The sequence below is a fragment of the Ornithorhynchus anatinus genome, chromosome 4, assembly GCF_004115215.2.
Source record: "Ornithorhynchus anatinus isolate Pmale09 chromosome 4, mOrnAna1.pri.v4, whole genome shotgun sequence".
Lineage (NCBI taxonomy): Eukaryota > Metazoa > Chordata > Mammalia > Monotremata > Ornithorhynchidae > Ornithorhynchus > Ornithorhynchus anatinus.
The window spans coordinates 102,983,474-103,003,604 of NC_041731.1; the positions used below are offsets into that span (position 1 = coordinate 102,983,474).

General features: G+C 44.9%; 1 protein-coding gene and 1 non-coding gene across 2 annotated transcripts in view; one reads left to right on the forward strand and one right to left on the reverse strand.

Annotated features, from left to right (window-relative positions):
• The window catches only part of DDAH1 (dimethylarginine dimethylaminohydrolase 1), a 197,549-nt gene that overhangs the window by 162,379 nt on the left and 15,039 nt on the right, over window positions 1–20,131 (forward strand). The window lies entirely within an intron of this gene.
• Window positions 19,721–19,856, reverse strand: LOC114811818. The gene has a single exon (XR_003759514.1). It is a non-coding gene; the product is annotated as a small nucleolar RNA SNORA7 (small nucleolar RNA).

Sequence of the window (20,131 nt, forward strand, 5' to 3'; positions counted from 1 at the left end):
ACTTCACTTTGCTTATAACCACCCCAGCGCTTATAACACCCCAGTGACTGTGCCTCTCACACAGTAAATGCTTAACAAATACCATCATTATCATTGTACTTATTATTGTTATATGCCAGGCACTGTACTAAGCACTGGGGTGAATACAAGCAAATCATGTAGGACACAGTCCCTGTCCCATATGGGGGTCACAGTCTTATTCCCCATTTAACAGATGAGGTAACTGAGGCACAGAGAAGGGAAGTGACTTGCCCAAGGCCACACAGCAGAGAAGTGGTAGAGCCGGGATTAGAGCTCATGGGTTGAGCTGTCGAACAATATTCCAAGAGCCGTGTGTCAACAAGGCAAGAGCAGCCAGAAAATGCTGAACTGTGATAAGACACAAAATAAATTGAAGCTGTTGAACAAATCAGCCGTACTTACTTTCAACACCATTCCAAAGACAGGAAAACATCATGTTTTCCTAATAGAAGAGAACAGTGTGTATATTCAGGCTTCTGAGAGTCTGTCACAAAGAAAGAGAAGAAAAATATTTCATTTTATTCGCAACAACCTCTTTTGAGTGCCGAACGTGCCTTCAGTTTGAGTTCATGTTTTTGCCTCTACTGAGATTCAGCAAGACCATCGTCTCTTGATGCGGGAGGATTTGTGTTAATGAGAAAAGGCTATGTGAAAACTTCACACCGAATACCGAGATTAGATGACATCCTTCTAAAAATAGGAGTTGAGAGTTCTCTGCTAAGGAACATGACTGTCTACTAGACCAAAATATCACCTTCGGTCTATGGGGCCAGAACAGATAAATGAGAATCAAAATTCATGGATTGTATTTCCGGCTCTGCCTCCTACCCAAGGTCACAGAGGGAGGAAAGAAAAATGGCTCCCGGCCTCCCACCGGTTTTGCGTTTTCTTTATATTTATATCAATGTCTGTCTCCCCCTCTAGATTGTAAGCTCCTTTTAGGTAGGGAATGTATCTGTTATATTGTATTCCCCCAAATGATGATGATGATGATGATGGTATTTGTTAAGTGCTTACTATGTGCCAAGCACTGTTCTAAGCTCTGGGTTAGATACAAGCTACTTAAAACTCACCTACTTAAAACTCACCTCCTCCAAGAGGCCTTCCCAGACTGAGCTCCCCTTCTGCCTCTACTCCCTCTACCGCCCCCCCTTCACCTCTTCGCAGCTTAACCCTCTTTTCCCCCCATTTCCCTCTGCTCCTCCCCCTCTCCCTTCCCATCCCCTCAGCACTGTACTCGTCTGCTCAACTGTATATATTTTCATTACCCTATTTATTTTGTTAATGAAATGTACATCGCCTCGATTCTATTTAGTTGGCATTGTTCTTACGAGATGTTCTTCCCCTTGACTCTATTTATTGCCATTGTTCTCGTCTGTCCGTCTCCTCCAATTAGACCGTAAGCCCGTCAAACGGCAGGGACCGTCTCTATCTGTTGCCGACTTGTTCATTCCAAGCGCTTAGTACAGTGCTCTGCACATAGTTAGGGCTCAATAAATACTATTGAATGAATACAAACTAATCATGTTGTCCCACGTGGTGCTCACAGACTTAATCCCCATTTTACCCATGAGGTCACTGAGGCCCAGAGAAGTGAAGTGACTTGCCCAAAGTCATACAGCTGATAAGTGGTGGAGCCGGGATTAGAACCCACGACCTCTGATTCCCAAGTCCGTGCTCTGCACTTATTAAGCAATAAATAAGATTGACTGACTCCCAGGAAAGAAAGGAAATATAGACTTCTCCAGAGGTGCTAAATCATTCATGCCGATAAATTTGAAAACTGGAAGTTAAAAGACCTCAGAAAGACGGGTCCATTTTCAAATGCTGCTTTTGAGCTCTTCTAGGACCAGGATTAGATCCCAAATGGCCGTTTGGGATGTATTTACTCTCAGTGCTGGGCTGGTGAGGAGATGGCGTTTCCCACAGAGGTGAGGGTCAAGGTAATGGTCTAAGCTCTCCGTGGCCGTAGCCCCAGATCATCAACTGGGACCTGGTAGCTGTGAGGAAAATATTAATAATAATGATGGCATTTGTTAAGCCCTTACTATGTGCCAAGCACTGTTCTAAGCGCTGGGGTAGATACAAGGTAATCAGGTTGTCCCACGTGGGGCTCACAGACTTCATTCCCATTTTGCAGATGAGGTAACTGAGGTCCAGAGAAGTGAAGTGACTTGCCCAAAGTCACCCAGCTGACAAGTGGCGGAGTGGGGATTAGAACCCTTGACCTCTGACTCCCAAGCCCAGGCTCTTTCCACTGAGCCACACTGCTTGGAGTCCCAGCTGTGGACTCCCAGTAGGAGACCCTAAACAGTGCTTCCAGTTTTAGGGAGGTCAAATGAGAGGGTTGGGGCCACAGATACTTAATAATTATTATTATTATTGTATTTCTTAAGTGTTTACTGTGTGTCAGGCACATTGGGTTGGATACAGTCCCTGTCCCACATGGGGCTCACAGTCTTAATCCCCATTTTACAGATGAAGGAACTGAGGTTAGAGAAGTGAAGTGACTAGCCCAAGGTCACACAGCAGACGAGACAGAGTCAGGATTAGAACCCATGACCTTGTCCTGGATTCAGGTCTTTTGGCGGTTGAAAATGGAATTTCTCAGGTTTCCTTCCCTTTGCTCTAGCCATATTAAAAGCACACCTCCTCCAGGAGACCTTCCCTGACTAAGCCCTCATTTCCTCTTCTCCCACTCCCCTCTTTGTTGTGTTCTGCACACAGTAAGCGCTCAATAAATACGATGGAATGAATGAATGGATCTGCACCCTTTATTCACCCCACCCTCAACCCCACAGCATTTATCTATAAAGAAGCAGCATGGCTTAGTGGAAAGAGCCCGGGCTTGGGAGTCAGCATTCGTGGATTCGACTCCCAGCTCTGCCACTTGTCAGCTGTGTGACTTTGGGCAAGTCATTTCACTTCTTTGTGTGCCAGTTACCTCGTCTGTAAAATGGAGATTAAGACTTTGAGCCCCATTTGGGACAACCTGATAACCTTGTATCTACCCCAGTGATTAAAACAGTGCTTGGCACAGAGTAAACACTTAACAAATGCCATCATTATTATACTTGATTTATGTTAACACCTGTTTCTCCCTGTAGACCATCAGCTTTTGTGGGAGGGGAAAATGACTACCAACTTTGTTATACTTGAACTCTCCCAAGTGCTTAGTACAGTGCTCTGCATACAGTGAGTGCTTAATAAATACGGTCGATTGATTGATTGACTGGACTTCTTTTCAGTCAGTGGTGTCTTCTTCAAATGTGAAGTACAGCTACATATAGATAATGTGTAGACTATAAGCTCATCCCCTAAACTTTAAGCTCCTACTGGGTAGGGGATATGTGTGTATTGTTACGTGGTGCTCTCTCAAGTGTTCAGTGCAGTGCTTTGCCCTCAGTAAGCTCTCATGAAATACACTTTAATTGAATTGAATAGCATTATGTCAATCCTTAAGAACATATGAGAGCATAGGTATTCCCAGCTCCCATTTCCTCCATCCCCAGCCGACAACTGTTGCCTGAAGAAGTGTTTCCTTTTCTTTGTTTTGACCACCCAACTTCAAGCTTCCACTAGTGGCCTTTTGACCCTCCCCCTTTTTAGACTGTGAGCCCATTGTTGGGTAGGGATTGTCTCTATTTGTTCCTGAATTGTACTTTCCAGGTGCTTACTACAGTGCTCTGCACACAGTAAGCACTCAATAAATACAATTAAATGAATGAACTCAAACAGAAAAGCAGACGACAAATAATCGATACCCTGAATTGTAAAAATCTTGCTTATTGCTCTAGATTCTTCTTTCAGATGCCTCTGCTATGGGAGTCTGTTGAGAGCGATAGCCATGAATCTGTTTTAATGTCTGTCTCCCCCTGTAGATTGTAAGCTCTTTGTGATCAGCTATCATGTCTAGCAACTCTAGTGTATTGTTCTTTCCCCAGTGCTTAGTACAGTGCTATGTCCACAGTAAGCGCTCAGTAAAGACCATTGATTGATTCAGAGCAACCGCACTGGAAAATATGGCGATGTTTACGATGACCAGCGCTGGGGCATGATATAATAATTATGGTTATTATAATAATTATGGTATTTTTAAGCACTTACTATGTGCCAGGCTCTGCACTAAGCGCTGGGGTAGATACGAGCAAATAGGGTTGTTCACAGTCCCTGTCCCACGTACAGCTCACAGTCTCAATCCCCATTTTACAGATGAGGTAACTTGAGGCATAGAGAAGTGAAGTGACTTGCCAGGGTCACCCAGCAGACAAGTGGCTGAGCCGGGATTAGAACTCATGACCTTCTGACTCTCAGGTCCATGCTAATTTGGGGCACAGTCCTATAAGCTAATTAGGTTAGGCAAAGTCTGTGTCCCAACCTGAGGCTCACAGTATTTATTTTTGATATGCCACCCTGATACCATTTTAGGCCACTACCTCCATTCTTAATTAATTCAGTCATTCAGTCGTATTTATTGAGCACTTACTCTGTGCAGAGCACTGTACTAAGCACTTGGAAAGTACAGAAAGAGACAATCCCTACCCAACCACGGGCTCACAGTCTAGAAGTGGGGAGGCAGACAACAAAACAAAACAGACAGGCATCAATAGCATCTATATAAACAAATAGAATTATGGATATATACACATCATTAATAAAATGAATCAAATAATAAATATGTACATATATACACAAGTGCTGGGGAGCGGGGAGGGCGTTAGAGCAGAGGGAGGGAATGGGGGTGATGGGAGGGGAGGAGGAATAGAGGAAAAGGGGGGCTCAGGCTGGGAAGGCCTCCTGGAGGAGGTGAGCTTTCAGTAGGGCTTTGAAGAGGGGAAGTGTGCTAGTTTGGCGGATGTGAGGCGAGAGGGCATTCCAGGCCAGAGGTAGGACATGGGCCAGAACATCTCAATCAGTCAGTGGCATCTCCCCTTGGACATCCTGCCAGCACCTCAAACCTGTCAAAACCAGAATTCACCTTCAGGCCTCTATCTTTCTCCTCCTCCTAGCTTTCCTATCTCAGTCACTACCACCACCATCTTCCCTGAGCCAGAAGCCTCTCCTTCCTCCTTCTCCTTCAATTATCGTTCTCAAATCTATTGCCAAGTCCTGCCCGGTTCTTTCTGCATAACATCTCCTGGATCTGCTTTTGCCCATCGTTCTCCCCCATCTTCAAGCCCCTCCTGAAATCATCTGTCCTCCAGGAAGTCTTCTCAAACAAGCTCTCATCTCCTCCAACCCCATTTTCCTTCCCTTCTACAATCAATCATCAAATCATATTTATTGGGTGCTTACTGTGTACAGAGGACTGCTCTAAGTGCTTCGGAGAGTACTGTATTCATTCATTCATTCAATAGTATTTATTGAGCGCTTACGATGTGCAGAGCACTGTACTAAGTGCTTGGAATGGACAGTTCGGCAACAGATAGAGACAATCCCTGCCCATCACGAGCTTAAAGTCTAGAGGGGGACGCAGACATTAGTAGAAATAAATAAATTACGGATATGGACGTAAGTACTGTGGGGCTGGGAGGGGGGATGAATAAAGGGAGCGAGTCAGGACGATGCAGGAGTGGGAGAAATGGAAAAGAGGGCTTAGGGAAGGCCTCGTGGAGGAGATGTGCCATCGGGAAGGCTCTGAAGGCATATTTTTTGAGTGATTACTGTGTGCAGAGTACTGTCTTTAGCGCTTGGGAGAGTACAACATAACAGAGTTGGTAGTTACATTCCCTGCCCACAACAAGTTTACAGTCTAGAGGGAGTACGATACTGCTTCACCTGTGCACTTAATCTCAACCCATAAACACTTAGCTACCTGCAAACGTGTCTGCTAATTCTGTTGTTATCATACTCTCCCAAACTCGTAGTGCAGTGCTCTGCGCATAGTAAGAGCTCAATAAATACCACCGATTGATTGATATCCGCCTTCGGTTATGAACATATCCTTATACTCTGTTGCTCCCCTTACCTTTAATTGATTTTAACGCCTGTCTTCCCATTAGACTGTCGGTTTCTCGAAGGCAGGACTCGTATCTACCAACTGTATTGTACTCTCCCAAGCACTTAGCACATGGTAAGCGCTTGATTGACCGACTGATTGCCTTTCCTCCCTAAAAGCTACCACTCTGATTCAAGATCCGGGTATATTGTGGCTGATCCATTGAATCAGTCCATTTACGAGTCTCCCGCTCTTGGGCCTCTTCACTGTCCAAGTTCTACTGCCCGGGTCATTTTTACTGCCCCGGTCTAGAGAAGCAGTGTGGCTCAGTGGAAAGACCCCGGGCTTGGGAGTCAGAGGTCATGGGTTTGAATCCCTGATCTTGCCAGTTGTGTGATGGTGGGCAACTCACTTAATTCTCTGTGCCTCAGTTACCTCATCTGTAAAATGGGGATTAAGACTGTGAGCCTCACGTGGGACAACCTGATTACCCTGTTTCTACCCCAGCGCTTAGAACAGTGCTCTGCACATAGTAAGCGCTTAAATACCAACTTTATTATTATTATCTTTCTGAAGCGTTACACGACACACATCTCTCCCCTTCTCCAAACCGTCTGCTGGCTTCCCGTGTCCCTCCGTGGGAAGCAAAAACTCCTCCCAAAGCAAAAACTCCTCCCAATCAGCTGTCCATCACTTCACCCCAGCTTTCCTATCTCTTCTTGTCGCTTGCTACTTCCCTTACATTGCCTAGTAGTTAGTGCTTGGGCCTGGGAGTCAGAAGGACCACGAGTTCTAATCCTGGCTCCACTACTTGTCTGCTGTGTGACCTTGGACCAGTGACTTGGGCCTCAGTTATGTCATCTGCAAAATGAGAATTAAGATAGTGAGCCCCATGTGGGAGAGGGTCTGTGTCCAAACCGATTTGCCTTTTTTTGTTGTTGTCGTTAAGCGCTTACTATGTGCCGTGCACTGTTCTAAATACTGGGGTAATCAGGTTGCCCCACGAAAAACTCACAGTTTAATCTTCATTTTACAGATGAGGTGACTGAGGCACAGAGAAGTTAAGTGGTTTGCCCAGCATCCCACAGCAGACAAGTCACAGAGCCTGGATTAGAACCCACATCCTCTGACTCCCAAGCCCGTGCTCTTAGCGCAGAGCCATGCTGCTTCTCTAGTATTTGTTTGTACTCACCCCAGCACTTAATACAGTGTCCAGCACCTAGTAAGCATCTAACTAATACCACATCATCATTATTATATTGGCAGACTACAGCCCTCCCCATCTTTGAAGCCCGCCAGAAAGTCCACCTCTTTCAAAAAGCCTTCCCCGATTCATTCCCAGCATCCCAACTCTTAGAAACTCCTCAGCCACTCTACCCCTTTTATGCTTATTTGCACCCATCCGCAACGCTTGTGTTTATGTACTTTTATTCCACTGCACATTCAGTAAATTATTTTGATTACTCCATTTGTAAATACTTTAATGTCTGTCACTCCTGTTGGGAGTGTAAGCTCCTGGGGGACTGGAAATGTATCACATGGGTCTTTTGTATGTCCCAAGTGCTTAATACAGTACATTGCTCTCAGTGGGTGCTCAATATATGTTATTGCTACAACTGCTATGTGACAGAAGCACACTAAAGAAAGGTTTTTAAAAAGAATACAAATAAAAGGAATACAGAACAAATGATCTTGTGATACCCACAAGTTCTGTGGGGTTACTGGAGCTATTAGAACGAGGCATAGGAGTCGGTGGGACCAGGGTTATAATCCCAGCTCTGCCGCTTGTCTTCTGTGTGACCTTGGGCACTTCTCTGTGCCTCAGTTACCTCATCTGTAAATTGGGGATTAAAACTGTGAGCCCCATGTTGGACATGGACTGTGTCCAGCCTGATTATCTTGAGTCTACTCCAGGGCTTAGTACAGTGCCTGGCACATATTAAGTGCTTAACAAATTCCATAAAAATAGGAAAAATACAAAAGGAAAAGCAGAGTTAAATAGGGAAGGTGTGGGGATTTTAGTAGAGTAGCAAGGCAGTAAAAAATATTCTGAGAAATGGAGTGATTGTTGTCAGTATTTGCTCCATGGAATATATAGAGTTGGCTAGAGTGAAGTTTTGAATTACTGATTGCCATGAGTAATTACCAACAGCTGAATACTTCTTAAGGACCCTTACGTGTTTTCAGTCTTTCAGAACAGGTGGTTTTCCCAGCTAGTTTTGAGTACCCTGCCTTGCTTATTATTTAATCAATCATATTTGGTCTTGCAAAATTCAAAGCATTGAGGTATAAATGGGCACATCCCATAGGACGGGAACTGCAAAATGGCCATCTCAAGTCTCACAAAATTCTCGACCTTCTCTTTTAAACTTGGTGACTACTACCATGATGCATCTGGGGGGGTTTCTAAGTTCCTCTCTCCTGGAATATTATACTGGATTTTTAGCATAGCTGTGGATCTTTTTAGCAAATACAAGTTTAAAAAACTAGTATTTTAGTCTAAACAGCTTTCCAAACATTGGAGAATATGCTTGTGGTGACACATTCTAGAATCCATTGTTGATTATTATTATTCTTTCCTCCCCAAACTTCAGCCCTAGCTGATGGGGACTTTAACAGATCAGCAATATGTAAGTCGCTTCTCTTCAAGAAAAATTCACACAGCAAGACTTTCTCTCTAGTTTCTTCACTGCGATTGCCAGATGCCGCTATCCTCCCCTTCTCTCAAACATGAAACCTTGGAATGTGTAACATGTAACCTTGAAACATGTACTCTTTCCCTCCTCTCATTACCTCAGCCCCAAATTGAGTGTGTCATTAAATCTTCTCAGGTCTTCCACCGTGTTTCCAGAAGCTGCCCTTACCTCTCCATCCAAACTGCTACTGTGCCGATCCAAGCACTTAGCATATCTCATCTTGATTAGTGCATTAGCCTCCTCACCACCCTCCCTGCCTCCTATCTCTCCCCTCGCCAGTCCACTCTTCAGTCAGCTGCCGGGATCATTTTTCTAGCACATGGGTCTCTGCATATCTCTCCCCTCCTCAGAAACCTATAGTGGTTCCCCATTTTCTTTAAGTCAAGAAGAACCTCCTCAACGGAAACGTCCAGGCACTCGATTAGCTCTCCCTCTTCTCTTCCAACTGTCCCACCTCAATCCTCTCCAATTAACCTACTCACTAAGCCTCACTCTCATCTCTCCCAGAGCTGACTCCTTGCTCTCACCCTCTCTCTTGCCTGGAGCTTCCTTCCCCATCTCATCCGGCTGAGCATTTCATTCATTCTTTCAGTCATCCTAATTGAGCACTTACTGTGTGCAGAGGATTGTACTAAGCGCTTGGGAGGGTACACTATGAAAATAAACGGACACATCCCCTGCCCACAACCAGCTTACAACCTAGACTACTGCTCTCCCCTTCTTCAAAGCCATTTTGACATCACATCTGCTCCAGGAGACGTTCCTTGACTGATCCCTTATCGACCCAATTGATTTTCCTCCTACTGCCATTTCGTCACCCACTAACCACTTGGGAGTACACACAAATGCATGCACACATCAGTCTTATGTATACTTCCAGTGGCATTTATTAATAATAACAATAATAATAGTAATGGTATTTATTAAGCTGTGTGCCAAGATTCAAGGTTATCAGGTTGTCCTAGGTGGGGCTCACAGTCTTAATCCCCATTTTACAGATGAGGTAACTGAGGCACAGAGAAGTTGTGGCTTGCCCTAGGTCACACAATAAGTGGCGGACCTGGGATTAGAACCCACGTCTTCTGACTCCCAAGCCCCTGATCTTTCCACTGAGCCACACTGTTCATGTTTGTATACTTATGTACTTCATGCTTTATTACATCCTCTTATCTATAATTGATTTTAGTTCAAGTGTCACCATGCTAGATTGTAAAATCTCTGAGGTCAAGGATTATGTCTATTTCTCCTAGTTGACTCACACTGTAGATGTTCAATAAACAATACTGATTGATTTAGTCCCAAAGGGTGAGTTGCCTTGGGTAGTTTTGGTAAATCACAGCTCTAACCTCAAAGAGTCGCTAACAAATTCTTGCTCAGTAATTCAGAGCATGTTTTGTTGGCAATATGTAATTTCTTTTCCACCCATTTTTCACGAGCTGAACATTGCTCTTCTGGCATAAAGCTAGACTGATTGGTGTATATTACAGAATTTATGTCTGGAATAATTATAAAGTGCCTGAGATTTCTAAGGTTAAAGTATTTTGTAAAGTGATATCCTGTCCTCTCAGAAACCTCGTCAGTCTCCCAAAGCACCCTATGGAAAATAATAATGTTGGTATTTGTTAAGCGCTTACTCTGTGCAGAGCACTGTTCTAAGCGCTGGGGTAATCAGGTTGTCCCATGTGAGGCTCACAGTTAAAAGAAGCATAGCAAAGACCAAACTCCAGCAATGTAGGCTCCGGGCTTAGTGGATAGTGCAAGGGCCTGGGAGTCAGAGGACCTGGGTTCTAGCACCAGCTCAACCACTTGTCTACTGGCTGACCTGGGGCAAGTCACTTAACTTCTCTGGGACTCAGTAACTTCATCTGTGAAAGGAGGATTAGGATGGTGAGCCCTATATGAGACAGAAACTGTGTCCAACCCAAAATGATCTTGTATGTACCTCAGCGCTTGGTACAGCACCTGGCACATAGTTAGCACTTAGCAGTGACTATAAAAAAAAGTTAGAAAGGCAGGAACTTTTTCCAATTTTTATGAACTCTATGTAGATCTATATGCCTATATGTAAAACATAATTTGCTTTTGATGCATAAATGTTTAAATCATTGCATTACAATCCATGGGCATGCAGTGAATATCATAATTGTTGCTGCTGCTATACTTGGGGTATAATGGATAATGGATCAAGGTGGGCAGCAGAAGCCAAGCAAGTATCTCTTCAGCTCTTGATTAGGAACTTTTCAGGACATTTCACTGCCAGGTCATCTAAGACAGACCCATAGATTCGTGTGGTGGAACTACTTTTCTGGATTTTCACAACACCATAATGTCTAATGTGGTTAAGTATTTGCGGGGTGTTCTTATTCACTAGTGACTCTGAGTCACCGATTCGCTCCCCACTCTTGGCGAGACCATGGAGGATTGAATCCCACACTGTGGTTTTTGAATCCCAAGAACTGTTGTGTTAAGCTAAGTTCTCCAGCCCCTGCCAGAGTTGATAAGGTTAAACCTAGAGAGCCATGTCTTTTTCATTATGCACAGCTAATGTCAGATTAAGAAACTCTGTTGTACGAACTTCCAGAGTTTTCAAAATTGATCAGTTAGTCATTTGTAGTGCTGTCCTATGGAGAGTTTCCAAGTGTCCTGAAAATTGATCAATGATATTTTTTGAGCACTTACCGTGTGCAGAGCACAGCATTAAATGCTTGGGAAAGTACAGTATAACAGAGGTGGTAGATATATTCCCTACCCACGGTAGTCATAGTCAGTCATACTTTTTGAATGCTTACTGTGCACAGAGCACTGTACTAAGCACTTGGGAGAGTACATTATAACAATAAACAGACACATTCCCTGCCCACAGTGAGCTTACAGTCTAGAGGGGGAAACAGACATTAATATAAATAATAATATAAAGTCATCCTCAGCCTGGAATTGGACCAACAGGGCCTCGGGTGGGAGCGAGACGGGGGAGACCGACGCGTTTCTTTGAAAGGGGAGGGCCAGAGCTCGGAATGTCTGAGACAGAAGATTTCAGCGTACAAAGAGGAGCCGCCTCTGCCTTGGATTCCCTCATTCCTTCCAGGTCGGACTCCTCGGGCAGGGCTCCCGCGAGGCTCAGGGAGACATTGAGTTTGATGAAGTATATTTAATCCTCAGGGGGCTCTCTTCCGGCAGTTATCCTTACTCTGCACCCCCTCACGCACCCTGCAGGACCCAGCTGTCCGTCCCCCCCCCCCGTGCGCTGTGCTAAAGTTGACATGATCTCTTAACTAGCCAGTAAGCACGGGTCAACAATAACAGCCAGTGGTTCCCGGAAAAAAGAATTCCCGTTTCCATTGTTTGATTTTTGCAGCTGCCCGCATCTACAAATGGGGAGGCGGCGAGACCAAGAAGTTGACTTTGGCTACCCCTCTGAATCACTACTTTCTCAAAACACAGCAGATTCATCTGTTGCCTCTCTGTCTGGGAAGTCTTTTTTCTACTCCCTGTTCCAAAGCTTCTTTTCATTTTTCTTTTCTATCTGCCTGCTCCCTGGAAGGTAGGTTATCCTCAGAGAGCAGGAGGGTGGTGTTTATAGGGCCCAGGCAGCCCTTTCCCTTTGCTTCTTCTCAGGGAAGTGAAGGAATTTGAATCCACACCAGGCAGTCACTCCTCTCTAAGAGCAATATGAACGCGTAACTTTTGTGCAAAGAATTCAGCAAGAAACCACTTGTCTTTGTGGAGGTCTTCCTGAAGGTAGCCAGTTTGAGGGGGAAAAGACTGTCCACCTCAAAGCCTCTTGAGCTAGAATTAAGCAATGTGGCCTGGTGGCTACAGCACGGGCCTGGAAGTCAGAAAGACTTGGGTTCTAATCCCAGATCTGCCACTTTTTGCTGTGTGACCTGGGCAAGTCACTTCACGTCTCTGTGCCTCACTTCCTTCATCTGGAAAGTGGAGATTCTAAGTGTGTGAGCCCTCTATGGGATGTGATCTTTATCCAACCTGATTAGCTTGTATCTACCCCCAGGGCGTAGTACAATGCCTGGCACATGGTAAGTGCTAACAAATACCAGCCAATTTAATTTGGTTTAATTTTAACCAAAAAAAATTAAAGACGTGGGGTTGAGTTTCTTCATGGTCATCTGAAGTGGACAGTCAGTTTCGTGAGAAGTGTGGTTAGGGGATTCCTGTAGAGCAAACTGAAGTAATTATTATTATTAATATCAATATACTATTGTAATAATAATAACAATGGCATTTATTAAGCACTTACTACGTGCTTAAGAGGCAGAGTAGAGTCGAAGTTACTGGACACCGTCCCTGTCCCACCTAGGACACACAATCTATCTTATGCCCGTTTTACAAATGACAAAGGTTGTGACTTTTATCTATAGTATTTGTTAAGTGCTTACTATGTGTCAAACTCTGTTCTGAGCACTGGGGAAGATACAAGTTAATTAGGTTGGACACAGTCCCTGTCCCACATGGGGCTCACCGTCTAAGTAGGAGGGAGAACAGGAGAACTGAAGCACAGAGAAATGACTTGCTGAGGTCACTCAGCCAGCAATTGGCAGATCCAGGATTAGAATCCAGATTCTCTGACTCCCAGGCCCATGCTTTTTCCATTAAGGCTACACTGCTTCTCCACTGTCACATTGTAGGCCAGTAATGGAGCTTGGAATTGACACCTGTTTCCCTTTCCCATGCTCTTTCCTCTAGATAGCTTGACATCTTGGTAGGTGTGAAAACTCCAGAGCTTCTCATTTTAAGTTTTTTCCAACCTACCTCACCTCACTATTCTCCTCTTCAAGACTGTGAGCCCGTTGTTGGGTAGGATTGTCTCTATTGCCTAATTGTACTTTCCAAGCGCTTAGTACAGTGCTCTGCACACAGTAAGCACTCAATAAATACGACTGAATGAATGAATCTGATGCCAACCTTCTCACAGTACTTCCATCTTGTCCACCTTGCTGCCAACCTCTTGCCCACGTCCTGTCTCTGGTCTAGAACGCCCTCCCTCTTCGTATCACATAGACAGTGACTCTCCCCCCTTCTTCAAATTTTATCGAAGGAATATCTCTTCCAAGAGACCTTCCCTAATTAAGCCCTCCTTTCCTTTTCTCCCACTTTTTTCTGTATCACCCTGACTTGGTCCCATTAATCATCCCCGTCCCAGCCCCAGAGCCCTAATGTACATATCTGTAATTTTTTTGTTTATATTAATGTCTGTCTCCCCCTCTCAACTATAAGCCCATTGTGGGAAGGAAATGTGTCCATTGTTATATTGTTTTCTCTCAATTACTTGGTACAATGCTTTGTACACAGTAAGTGCACAATAAATACAGTTGAATGAATGAATTCTCCCAAACAGTATAGTGCTCTGCACAAAGTAAGTGTTCAGTCAATACAATTAACGGACTAACTCCATATTTTATCCTCCAATCTTCTTATCAAAGCCATCTGAACAGACCAATACCTCAAAATGCTGTAAGGCAGAGTTCTCCCCCACAGCCTTCTCTAAGTTTCTTTAAATCGACCTGCTTTGTCATTCCTAAAACATGGAAGTATTCACTCCATTCTGGTAGCTGGTTTTCCACAATTCACCAAAGACTATTTTGCATTAATTTCCAAATAATTTGCCCCAAAGTTCTACATCGAGTGCTCCCTTAAGTACCCTTAATGATGGTTATCATGTTGGTGCTTTGATGCCATCGGTTTCTTACCCTTCCATATGAAATCAATCCATCGATCGCATTTATTGAGCACTTACTGTATGCAGAGCACCATACTAGGTGTTTGTGGAAGAGTACAATATAACAGAGTTGGTAGGCATATTCCTGCCCACAACGACCTTGTAGTCTCGAGGGGGAGACAGTCATTAATATAAATAACCAAACAAACAATGAATAAATAGCAGATATGTACATAAGTGTTATGGGACTGAGGGAGGAGTGAAAGGAAGGCAGTGTGGCATCATGGAAAGTTGAGGGGCCTGGGAGTCAGGACACCCGGGTTCTAATCTCAGCTCCACCGCTTGCTTACTGAGGGACCTTAGGCAAGGCAGGACCGGCTCTGTGCTGCCATTTCCTCATCTCTCAGATGGAGATAAAATACCCGCCGTCCCTCTTTATTAGAATATGAATGCTGTGGGGCACAGGGGCTATGTCCAATCTGATTATCTTATGTCTACCCCATTTATTACTGCCATCCTTGGCATACAGTAAGCATTTAATAAATAACTATTGTCATTATTATCATGGAAGATGGGTTTATAGCTCAATCGATCAGTTCCTCTTAGTGGCGATTTTATTTTCCGACTGTGTGTATTTTCAGACTTTAGCCTGGTGTTTCTTAGGAAAGCTAATTAACTGTAAACAAGCCAAAAGAATGTGCCCAAAAATGTGCTTTGAGGATTTCCTAAATGCCTCTAAACACCACTCACACATCTTTGTTTAATTACTGTCCCTAGAACTCCAGTTTGCCCAGCCGTTCTATAAAACACTATAGCAGTGGAATTTTTCTTTTAATGATTTCAATATAAGGAAAGCATGAGTAAGAACTGGGAGAATGCACATCGAAAACTGCCCTCTGTCTTTAGAAAATTCCCAGAAATGCGAGGGACTGACGGAAATGCCTTGTTGCTAATATAACTGGTCATGCAATTTTTCTCGGGCAGGCAGCCAGTCTGTTTCATGACAGCCACAGCTTGTTTGATTGGGCTAGGTTTTTCCACCGATAACTATGTGTCTGACATAAATGATTTGCTCATGATCGTTTCTTAAATCGGGGTCCTATCTGTTTCCAAACCCTCTTTGAAAAGTCATCCATACCAGAAATGGGTTAGATCATTTGTGGCAAATGCATTTGAACCCGATGAGCTAGTAATAACGACCTTCTAACTACATGAAGTCGATATCCTTTAAAAAAAAAGCACAAAGGGAGGAAAGGAAGGTGCATTTGATGACCATTCAGTCAATTAATGGTATTTACTGAGGACCTACTGAAGCAAAGTCCTGCACTAATCCCTTTCAAGAGTATGCCAGAATCGAAACACATGTTCCCTGCCCATAAGGAGCTTAGAAGCAGCATGGCCTAGTGGATGAGCACAGGCCTGGGAGTCAGAAGGACCTGGGTTCTAATCCTGGCTCTGCCACCTGTCTGCTGTGCAACCTTGGGCAAATCACCTCACTTCTCTGGGCCTCAGTTCCCTCATCTGTAAAATGGGGATTAAGACTGTGAGTCCTATGTGGAACAGGGACCGTGTCAAACCTGATTTGCTTGTAACATCCCCAGTGCTTAGAACAGTGCTTGACACAGAGTAAGTGCTTAACAAATACCACTATTATTATTATTATGGTAAAGAAGTGATTGACAGATAGTGGGAGCAGAAGGTTCCGTAACAGATTGGCACATTTGCACTAAGAGACATTAATCAGGCAAAATCCTTCAAGATGATGATCAACCAAGAGGTTTATACTGGCTCCTGATCAAGAGTCTTTATCATTTTAAATTAGAAAGTAGTCCAATCTTAAGCCTGGGGCTGGCACCAGGGAAGAGGAAGGTGGGACTTTCCTATGTAACTGACCCCTGTCTGGGTTGGCTGCCCCAGTCACCAGGACAGAGGAGAGGTGGAGGAAAATAATAATAGTAAGTATAAAGACTGTAGTATTTAAGTACTTAATATGTGCCCAGTGCCCTCAGGGTTGCACCTAGAGAGTTTCCAGTCCTCTATCAGTCTTGAATACGGAGGGAAACTCAAGCAGAGGCCTATCCATTCTATTCCCAGCTTGGCCAGTGGCTAGCGAGTGGCAGGCAATCTGCTACAAGTCAAAACTCACCTGTGCTGGGCAGCAGCAGCTCGGGAGAGAGTCGAGGGCAGAGAACTCAAGTTGACTGTGTGGAAGGAGGCAGTGGTAAACCAATTCCAGATTTTTACCAAGAAAACTCTCTGGATCCACTACCAGAACGATGGCAGAAGGAGGTGGGGCGTTCTGGGAGCAAGATATCCATGGTGTCGCTTTGGGTCGGAGATGACTCGACATCATAGAAGACAGGATGTGCCAAGCACCGATCTAAGCACTGGGGTAGATCCAAGCTAATCAGGTTGGACATAGTTCTTGTCCCACATGAGGCTCACAGTCTTCACCCCATTTTATAGATGAGGGAACTGAGGGCCAGAGAAGTGACTTGCCCAAGGTCACACAGCAGACACGGGGAGAAGCCGGTATTAGAACCCACGTCCTCTTATCGACCTTCGCATGAAGCAAAAATTCCTCACTCTTGGCTTCAGAGCTCTCCATCACCTTGCCCCCTCCTGCCTCCCTTTCTTTCCGTCTACTGCCCAGCCCGCACACTCTGCTTCTCTGCCGTTCACCTCCTCACAGTCCCTCGTTCTCTCCTGTCCCACTGGCGACCCTGGCCCACGTCCTCCCACTGTCCTGGAATGCCCTCCCTCCTCACATCCACCAAACTAACTCTCTTCCCCTCTACAAAGCCCTACTGAGAGCTCACCTCCTCCAGGAGGCCTTCCCAGACTGAGTCGTCCCTTTCCCTCTGCTCCTTTTTCCCTCCCCATTCCCCTTATGCCCTCCCTCTGCTCTACCCCCTTCCCCTCCCCACAACACCAGTGTATATTTGTATATATTATTTATTACTCTATTTTAGTAATGTGTATAGATCTGTGATTCTATTTATCAATTTCGATGGTATTGTTGCCTCACTACTTGTTTTGTTGTCTGTCTCCCCCTTTTAGACTGTGAGCCCGTTGTTTGGCAGGGATTGTCTTTTTCTGTTGCTGAGTTTTACATTCAAAACGCTTAGTACCGTTCTCTGCACACAATAAGCACTCAATAATTACGATTGAATGAATGAATGAACCCAGAGCACGTGGCTCTCGGCTCCTGGAGGAGTTGTGCCCCCTCTCTCCCCTCCATCCTCCTGGGATTCTTCGATCAGGGTTCGGGGGCGGGCGGGCGGCGGGAGCCGGGCCAGCACCAGATTGACTGGCGGATGTCATTCATTCATTCAGTAGTATTTATTGAACACTTACTATGTGCAGGGCACTGTACTAAATGCTTGGAATGTACCATTTGGCAACAGATAGAGACAGTCCCTGCCCAATGACAGGTTTACAATCTAATCAGGGGAGACAGATGGACAAAAACAAGACAACGTAATCACGATAAATAGAATCAAGGGGATGGACACCTCATTAACAAAATAAATAGGGTAATAAAAATATATACAAATATATGTTAATCCTAGGGGACGCAGCGCCATGTCGGGTCGCAATTCAGCCCCTTCTCCTAGAGATCGGAAGGGAGCCCAGACGCAGCTGTGACCCAAACAAACGCCTCCTAAGCACATGTCACTCCAGTCACGTAGCCATTTTTGTGGATTAATTGGAGATAGCTTCCCAAAGGATGGGGGATTTTCCAAGGGATGTGAAGATGGAGAAGGCTGCGGTCTGGGCCGTTTGCCAGAGAGGCAGGAGTTCCAGACCAGTACGACAGTGCGAGCGATGGCGTCGAGGGGTGGAAAGTTGAACGGGATTCATTTATGGGATTAATTTGGGAGGAGCGAGCAGGGAAGTAAAGGGTGAAGAGACCTGAATTATGGGCCGGGGAAGGCTGGGGGAAAACCCCGAAACCAAAGGTAAGGAGTTTTTGTTTGATGCAGAAGGAAGTAGATATCCATTTGAGGATCTTTGAATAATTTCAACAGTGTTTCAGGAAGATGACCCAGGCCAGAGCATAGAGAGAAGGCTAAAGGTGGGGAGAGGCTGATGCAGTGGGCAGATTCATTCATTCAAAGTGGAGCACTGTACTAAGCGCTTGGGAAAGTATAAGGCAACAGTAAAGAGTGACAGTTCCTGCCCACAGTCACTCTAGTCACAGTCTAGAGTGGGGAATCACGTGAGAGAGCGGGAAGTAGGATGGTAGCTGTTTGGTTATTAAGTAATAATTATAATTGTGGCATTTGTTAAGCGCTTACTGTGTGCCAGGCACTGTACTAAGCACTGGGGTGGATCCAAGCAAATCTGTTTGGACACAGTCCCCGTCCCATAAGAGGTTCACAGTCTCAATCCCCATTTTTCAGATGAAGTAACTGAGACACAGAGAAGTAAAGCGACTTGCCCAAGGTTACACAGCAGACAAGTGGAGGAGCTGGGATTAGAACCCATGACCTTCTGATTCTCAGGCCTGTGCTTTATTCACTACACCATGCTGCTGGTTGGAGTAGGATCAATATGGGGAAGGTTTTGGAGGAAGAGAAGCAATGTTTCCTAGTGGACAGGGCACGAGCCTGGAAATCAGAAGGATCGGAGTTCTAAAACCAGCTCCACCGCATGTCAGCTCCGTGACCTTGGGCAGGTCACTTAACTTCTCTCTGCCTCAGTTATCTCATCTGTAAAATGGGGATTAAGGCTGTGAACCCCATGCAGGACGGGGACTGTGTCCTTCCTGACAACCTTATGTCTACTCCGGCACATAGTAAGCACTTAACGAATATCATTAAAAAAATAAAAGAGCCAGGTTTAGCTGTTGATTGAATGAGGAAAACTAAAAGGTAGGGAGTCAAGGATGTCACCAAGGCTCTGGGCTTCTGGGATGGGTTTTGTGACCATTATTGCTGCGAAGAAGGAAAGTGAAGAAGGAAAATGAGAAGTTCAGTTTTTGACACGTTGATTTTGAGGAGCCGCTGGTTCATACAAGGAGGCTGTAAGCTCTTTGTGAGCAGAGACTGTACTCTCCCAAGCACATGGTATAGTGCCCAGCACTCAGTAATTGATTGATTGAGGCAAGAGGAAATGTGAGCTCGAATAGTTGAAGAGAGATGAGAGGAAAAAGAAGTCATTTCTTGTTTTATGCTGTTGAGTTGCCTCCAACCCATAGCGACTCCGTGGACACATCCCTCCCAGAACACTCCACCTCCATCTGCAATCATTCTGGTAGTGGATCCAGAAAGTTTTCTTGCTAAAAATACGGAAGTGGTTTACCATTGCCTTCTTCTGCACAGTAAATTTGAGTCTCTGCCCTTGACTCTCTCCCATGCCACTGCTGTCCAGCACAGGTGAGTTTTGACTTGTAGCAGATTGTCTTCCACTCACTAGCCACTGGCCAAGCTAGGAATGGAATGGATAGGCCTCTGCTCGACTCCCGCCCGTAGCCAAGGCCGGTAGAGAACTGGAAACTCTCCAGGTGCAATCCTGAGAGAAGTGAAAAAGAAGTAGATGTGGGCATATTGCCCATGGAGGTGGAAGCTAAGGCCATATGAAAGAATGAACTCCCTGACAGAGTGGAGAGAGAGAGGAGGAGGGGCATCTACTATAGAGCCTCATGGGACACTTTCAGCTAAAGGAAAAGAGGCAGAATGAATTTGAAAAGTAGCCATTGGAGAGTTAGGAGAAGAATCAAGTGCCATATTGGAAAAGGAATGTGATGTCTATAAATTATACATTAAAAATTATTGATTTATATCAGTGTCTGTCTCC